This window comes from Pongo pygmaeus, chromosome X, assembly GCF_028885625.2.
Source record: "Pongo pygmaeus isolate AG05252 chromosome X, NHGRI_mPonPyg2-v2.0_pri, whole genome shotgun sequence".
Classification (NCBI taxonomy): Eukaryota; Metazoa; Chordata; class Mammalia; order Primates; family Hominidae; genus Pongo; species Pongo pygmaeus.
The window spans coordinates 107,797,869-107,806,134 of NC_072396.2; positions in this window are offsets into that span (position 1 = coordinate 107,797,869).

Consider the following 8,266-nt stretch of genomic DNA (forward strand, 5'->3'; position numbering starts at 1 on the left):
CTCCAAATCCTGAAGAGTCTTGGAGGGGAGGGAAGAGGGAGACCGGTAGGAAGATGTTTTCCTGCCTCCCACCTCCCCCTAGATGCACCCTCCGAAAGCAGTAATTTAAAGGCACAGTCGGCAGCAGCTGGAGTGGGGTTCAGAGCCTGCCTGTGTGCTAGGGAGGAGCTTGGGCTGCCGTGGCTGCCTGGGGAGGGCCAGAGGTGTTCTGTCCAACCTCTAACTCCCCAGCTGCAGGAGGGCATGTAAGTGGCCCTGCTCCCCCCGCCCCCCACCTCCCACTCCCGACCAGCTTTCCTTTCATCCTGGAGCCAAGCTGGAGCCCAACAGTAAAGTCCTAATGATTTTTACCAGGGGGAAAAAGACCTGAGAGGGTTTAGGCAGCACCACCAGGTATTCTCAAGCTGACAGCTTCAGGTTAGAGAAAAGGTGAAGAGGCTGAGGGCAGGAATAGCTTTCCCCCAACTCTCTGGACAGAGACACAGAAGATGTATGATACAGAGGAACTTGGGAACCCTCCTCAGGTGCGGTCTGCCTGCTTAGTCTGTCTGTCCCTTTGTGTGTCTACCTGCCCCCATCCCACCTCGCCCTTGTAGTTGTGCAGACATTCCCCTGCCTGCTTTCCTCCCTCACGTCGTCTCTTGGGGTCCTCTATAGCTCTCAGAATTCCTCCTCCCAGACACTCCTTCCCCAGCCTGGCTCATGGGAAGGGACAGAGATGCAGAGCAAGGCTGGGACACAGTAGGCCTTGCTGGCTTCAGAGGAATCGCAGCGGGTCAAGAGCAGTGACCTAGTGGCCCTCAGCCCTGGATGGAGGACAGAGGCAGAGGGGTGGGCTGGCCTCCTCCCTTGCCTCCTGCACATTTGCTTATAGCAACAAGGTGCTTTGGCAGCTCCATTTTCTCCTGCCTGACTCTTCCTCAAAGGTTCCAGTGTGTTATCTAAACACCTCTGAGACTTCTCCCCTCCCCCATTTCCTCTTGCTCTCTCTTCTTTTTTTTCACTCTACTCCTCTCTTCCTCCCCCCTCCCTGAAATTTTCCTTCATGGACCTTCTGTCCATCTCCATCTCCAATCTTCCTCGCTGTTTCTTCTCTGCATCTCACTTTCTGTGCCTGTCTCCCTTTCTTCTTTCTTCCTCACTTTCTCTCCATCCCCAGTTTTCTCTTTCCACCTCCCCTGTATCTTCACTCTTTTACACTCTCCTCCAAAACGACAACAGTGAGAAGCCAAGCGTTTTCATTTCTCCCTCAGGGGGAACTCTCCCACCAGCTCTGCGGAGTTCTGATTGCATGCTGTGGGGAGGGGTCTGTGCCACCTTCTGAGGTTCAATCCTGGAGCTGACTGTGGCCTCCTCAACCTTGCCAGAGAGGGTTTGAGGGGATTGGAAGCTCCTCCACGTGGCCTATTGGCTATATGGAAGGATTAATAATGAGGCAGCCATGAGTGGAACCTGTACTGCAGCTCCCTTTTGGCTGTGTTATTATTAAGGAAGAGAAATTTTCAAACCATAAATGAAAGGGTAAGAAGAGAATTTTGAATACACACTAAAATATAGAGAGGGGAGCTGGGCTTTTGGAGTTGGGACTGAGAACATTACAAGTCTCAAATAATGCCTATTTGGTCAGTAAATGTAAAATATCCTAAAACATCTTTAGCTGCCCTTTCACCTGCTCACCCTCCCTCCTTGTTTCCTTTAAGCATCATGACCCCCACTCCACAGGCAGGAACTGAGCCTTACAGAACCTCCCAGGGCAGAGCTCCTTGCTGGGGGTCTGGCGGGGAGGGGTGTGGCTCTTGTCTCCTCTGTGCAACTCACTTCCTGTAGCAAAACTCATCATGTCACTTCTCCTGCTTCAACAGTTCCCCATTGCTCTCAGGCTGCAGCCCAAGGTTGGTCACTCTGCTTGTCCCACTGATGCATCTAGAGTTTCGTGTTCTGTCTCTCCAGCTTCCTGGTGTTTTTGTATGTTGTTCCCTTTATCCAAAGTACTCTTCCTTCCACTCTTACCCTTCTGGAATGAGTCTTGTTGTCATTTTGTAAGGAACACTTCTGGAGCTGCCCCCATGTCCCTTGGGTATAGGATAGGAGACTGTCCAATGTGTTCCCACAGGACCCTCACCTTTGCAGCACTCTGTCACACTGTCACATTACCAGATTACTTGCCTGTCTCCCCTACTATCGCGAGCTCCCTGATGAGCAGAGACACATCATCCACCAAATCCCCAGCACACTATAGGCAATTAGTGAACATTTGTTAAAAGATGCATCCTGGGCAGGAATATTTCCTCAAGCTCAGTGCCTCTGCATCTCTCTCTGTCAAACAAGAAGTTTGACACACAGAGAGAGGCCAGCATGACGTAATGATAATAAGGAAAAATAAGAAAGCAGTTTTTATTCCCTTGTCCCTTAGGTCTGCGGCCTCACACTTGGTCATCTGGAATTCTTAGCTAATGGAAGACATAGGCCCCTGGGGACCTGTCTATTGTCTCGGTCCCACCTCCTGTGTGCCAGATTGGATCTCTGAGTGCTGAGATCATAGCAGGGTCAGCTTCATGAGAGGAAAGATCCCTTCTTGTGAGAGGCTGTAGCTATGACCAAATGTCTGGCTGACATGGTGAAGAGATACAGCTTTCCTAGGGTGCTGGAAGCAGGCTCTTGGGGTATAGAAGGGAGATAGGAAGGTAAAGAACTGGGTAAGCTGCACTAGGCATTCACAAACAGCAGGAGAGGTGTGAATTGGACGAGTTCCCTGTAACAACAGGAAGCAACACTTTCCAAAGATGACCTCAGCATTTTCTGCTGTGGGAAGGGTACAAAGTTGTGTTGAGCCTTGCCCCATAACCTTTTTCTCTTCTCATCACTAAGCTATGGAGTATATGCATCATCATGTTCCAAAATATATCGCACCCTTTTCCTGTTTTGCAACTGGCTGCCATACTCACCCGAGAACTGGCTTTATTGCAGTGCTGAAGTTGTATAGAAGCTACAATAGGCAAAGTGTTTTTCAGAATGAAAGATATTATTTTGTCGTGAAAAAACTACCAAGCTGCTAAAAATGGATGAAGCACATTTTCGTAAGTGTTTCATTCCAGAAAAGAGTCTGTCACATTTCAACCCTATGCAGGGAAAATTGCAACTGTGCCCTGCTGACAAGCAGGCTTCCTGAAACCTCAGTCTGAGGAGCAGCAGGTCTGCATTGGGATGGGTATTGTTTGGTAAATTCAGTGACTTCCAGGGCTACATTTTGGGGGGCAAAGTTGGAGAACCATTTGGCATAACTTTCTGGACTCAATTCCAATTACCCAGATGGTATGGCCCCCAGATTGCCTATCTCACTTATTGAAGTAGAGAGTGAGCTGAGGGGTAGCTTGAAAGGCAGGCTGTGTTCCCCAATCTAAGGAAACTCTCAGAGCTTTAGCTACTCTTCAGAAGCACTAGGGTAAGAAATTGGAGGGGGGTTGAAAAAAAGACAGACGCCTTTTTAAAAATCTGCTGACAATGACCGTGGCGTTTCAGTTGGATCTCTAAGGAGCAAGGCTGCATCTTTTTGCTGCGTGTGAATTTTTCTTTTCAGGGTTATTTTCAACTACCAAGGATATGACAATTTACTTGAAAGTGGAGGCTCAACCTCTGGTGCTGAGGAGCACTGGCATCAGAGGCAGGAAGCTCTTTCACCCTTGGGAGTTAAGGGGATTGTGCCCAGTGTGTGGGGGCAGTAGTGGTGGTGGAGGTTTCACAGTCCTAGACTCAGGTGGAGTAAGGAAGAACAAAACTGCAGATATGATAGACACATTCAGTGCTCTCTTGACTTTTGGACAGTGACTGGTTCAAGTCTGATGCTTCAAAGATTTGGCTTCATCCTTTTGTTTAATAGAATATTTCAGGCATGAGTTTTGCAGACAAAAACGTGAAGTATGTGAACTTGGGGAGGCCAGTGGAGAGGTTAACCGAATTCCTCTCAGTCTCCAAAGACAAACCAGATGTCAGCATCAGGATGGCACCAGTGAACAATGGCCCTGCCTCTGTTGCTGGGCTCTCTGTTAAGGATCCAGGGAGCAACAGAGTGGTGAAGCTCCAGCTAGGGAAGGTGTAGTGACTAGCATCCAGATATGCATCATTTCTCTCCTTCTGAATGGATCTTCAGAATCGTTACTCATCACATCAGCCACTTGAGAGCAATTCACTAGCTGTGCAGAAGAGTTTCATTAAGGTTTCCACAGAGTTTGCATTGACTTTCCTTGTCTCTTGGCTCTTGTAACTCTGCAACATTCTTATTCGGGGATGATAGGACCATGTCATGCCTCTCCTCAAAGGTAAATTGGTTTTTGCTTGTGATCATGTTCATGAATATCTTATTTTACTCATTTGGGGATTGTGATAATGCATGCTATGTAAGGCATGAAGCCCTTACATAACATAAAAGCAACAGAACTTGGAAAAATGAATATTTACTGTGTGGAATGGATCACACTCCCACTAATTCATGCATGCATTCAACAAATATTTATTGAGTGCAAATCATATGCCAGATGCCAGATATTCTAGGCTCTGGAGATACAACAGTGAAAAAAGCAGGTGGAGTCCATGCCCTCATGTAGCTTACATTCTAGTGGGTCACTAATGTAATTCCTTCCCAAAGAAGCCTTCTGCCTGAGTCATCAGCTATGCCCCAGGGCCTGAGTGCTTCTCACAGCATATGAGTAGGGCATTTATTATATGGCCTAGAAAATAGACTATTTTTTTCAACAGGCAGTAATGAGCTTCATTTTTATCTATCCCAGAATCTTTCTGCTAGTCACATCACACAGGTCACCACCTGCTAGACACCCTTTCAAGAAGCTTATCCTTCAATAATCCAACCCTACAGAATACGCATACCGAAGAATCCTGAAAAGATAATCTCATGATTATCTCTGATGATGCATACATATTTGTCTGCAACTGTTAACAAGCACCTTCCTCACTAGAAGAGTTAGGTGAGATTAACAGCATCCTTAGCTGTGGTGCTTCTCTGAGTGGTTTCCAATTATTTAGGATCCTTCCTTCCTTCTTCCACCTTCAATCTTTTCACTTTATCTTTCCTTCAGTCTATCTTTCTGTCTGTTCTCCTGTCTTTTCTTCTGTTTTTCTTTTTTGGTTTTACTATGAATAAATCCAATGTTTGTTGTAATAGGACACTGGACACTAAAGTAAAGAACAGTTTGGTTGATAGCTGCATAGAATTGTGCAGAAATCTGAATTTGCATTACTAACACCAATCATATAGTTATAGCTGGCAAATGTTATACGCCAAAATTATAAATTTAACATTACAAATGATGTACTAGCCTAAACTTGCACTTCTGTAGTGTTCATTATCTGAGTATACACGTGTGCATGCAGACACACACACACACAGACACACACACACAGAACTCTCCTTGATAATCTGAAGATGATATCCCTGTTGCTAACAATTATTATCCAAGAGTGTGTGGCCAAAGAAAATGGAGTGTGACGACTAGTCCATTTTATCCTGAGTGCAGGTAGATCTTGTCTTTGTTTTGTGGCTGAGGTCTCTACATTTACTGTGCTAATGAAGTGCTTCTAGCCAGTCACTTGCCCAGAATAATTGGAATCCCTAGGTAAGATGCCAAATTGAGCCATTTCTCTTTCTACAAGGTAGGGGAGGTATTCATTTTGCAGAGTTATGTTGCATATGGCCCCAAATCACAGATTCTAATCAATGACAGGCACTCCTAAAGAGTCACCTCAGATACTAATCAGACAATAGGCAACTCCAAACCACACAGCAGATCACATACATGAGCTTTTGCTGCCACCCACTCCTGCACTGTCAGCAACATCATCGTCAGACACTGAGAGAGTGTTGCTTTGAGAACTCTGACTTTTCTTTCCTGCCCATTGTCAGTTTCTTTCTGTAACCTTCACATTGCCTTTCTAACCATGCATTAAATCCCACGTGTTCTATAATCCCCTCACTTTCCACAGCAGTGTGCCCACTGCTGAGTCAAAGGCAGGTGCTGTTTCACAACTGCAAATCCAGTACAATCAGCCTTAATTATGGTCCAGTTTCGGGAAAGACAAATAGGATGCTGAGGACTTGACATTTTCAGACAAGCCATGGCATAGATCCAGGAAGTCTGCTCAGTTGCATCACCTTAAGCAAAAGCACTTGGGAGACCAAATTATTTTCCATGTACAGAACCAGGTATATGAAATGGTAGGATAAAGTAGAAGAGGACTATTTAGAAAGTTCACTGAGTAGGGATGAACATTTTAGCACTGCAGAGAAACACCCAGGAGGAAACTGGAAGTGAGGGCCAGGGAGCTCAGCTTATCCTGAGCTCTGGAGGTAGAGAATTTGAAGTGGCTCTTTTCTGATGGCTCCGATTGTGGCTAAATGTTTGCTGAGATTCTGTTCAAGATAAAGTAGCAAACAGCAGCAGTCAGAAGATTCCCAGAGAAGGCTAAACTAAAGAGATAAGCCTCAGACCAGAGACCAAATCCTGGAGCAGCTGTTAATCAGTGCTAAGAAGACCAGGGCCTGGGGAGTCTTAGCTCATGTTAATTGCATTAATTAAATCCTGGTGTAGGCCGGGCGCGGTGGCTCACGCCTGTAATCCCAGCACTTTGGGAGGTCGAGGCAGGCGGATCATCTGAGGTCAGGAGTTCGAGACCAGCTGGTCAGCATTGCGAAACCCCTGTCTCTACTAAAAATACAAAAATTAGCTGGGCATGGTGGCTGGCATCTGTAATCCCAGCTACTCGGGAGACTGAGGGAGGAGAATCGCTTGAACCCGGGAGGTGGAGGTTGAAGTGAGCTGAGATCGCACCATTGCACTGCAGACTGGTTGATAAGAGCAAGATTCTGTCTCAAAATAATAATAATCATCATCACCATAATCATCATCCTAGTGTAGAGCTCAGTTCACCATAGATTCTAATGGTTCCATAGGTCCCTCCCCATTTCTTTACCCCAAAAAGATTCTCTTGACCCTATGAAGACTGGAAAGTCATTCTAGTTACTATGAAGGAGAAGTTTCTGGCCCGCATGTGTGTCCAAATTATCAGAGATCAGGAAAATCCTTTGTTTCAAGTTGATGGAATACATATCAATTATTCGATAAATTTCAGTATCTTTAACTCCTAGTTTGAATGTGATCTGCTATTATCGGTCTTTCTTAGATTCATTTTACAGATGGGAAAAAGAAGACTAAAAACTATACATCTCTATCTTCTCTGCCTCACATTTTATACTTCCACTCTCATTCCAACTCCACTTTCCCAAACATAACTATACCATGTTTGCAAGTTGGTGAAAATCAAGCCAACCAAAAAGATAGACTGGAGCAGAAATAATGCAAGGCTTCTTTTTGTAGTTAGTGTTCAGAAAATATTTAGATGTCTGTCTCATGTCCAGTTTCATATTCAGTCTTTGGCCTCTCCACTGCTCTGCATCTACTCAGACCTCTACTCACCTGCAGGTTCAGAGTATCATCTTCCAGAGTTCAACTGAAGTCTCCTGATACCCAGTAGGAATCAAGGTCATTCTCTTCATCTGAAGAATGGGGCAATAGGAAGTATAGAATGATCCGTTCACGAGCCTTGATTCTGCCATGCAGCTCCCTTTGGGCTCAGCAGATGAGTAGAGAGTAGAGAAAGGACAAGCATCCTGCTTTCCTAGGAATCAAAGGCCCCCCTGGAGACTCTTTTTTTTTTTTTTTTTGAGACAGGGTCTCACTCTGTCACCCAGGCTGGAGCACAGTGGTACAGCCACAGGCTCACTGTAGTCTTGACCTTCCGGACTCAAGCAATCCTCCCACTTCGGCTTCAAGAGTAGCTGGGACTACAGGTGCATTCCACCATACCTAACTAAGTTTTTATTGTGTAGAGATGGGGGTCTCACTTTGTTGCCTAGGCTGGTCTCGAAACTTGGGTTCAAGTGAACCTCCTGCCTCAGCCTCCCAAAATGCTGGGATTACAGATGTGAGCCACTGTGCCCGACCTCCTGGAGACTTTTGTAGGAAGAAACTAAACTTTCTCCAGCCTGCATTCCACAGAGCTTGGTGATGGCATAGGCCTTTTTCCCAAAGTCAAACAAGTTCATCATCAAGTCAAGAGACAAAGCCACGTAGGCCTATCCCCCAACTGGCTGCTCCAGTCAAGTAAGAAGAAACTGGATCCTTAAATATTAAGTAACAGTGAGTAGTTGTGATCAATACTTCCTCCCAAATGAAACTTTGCTGTGACTTATGGTAAA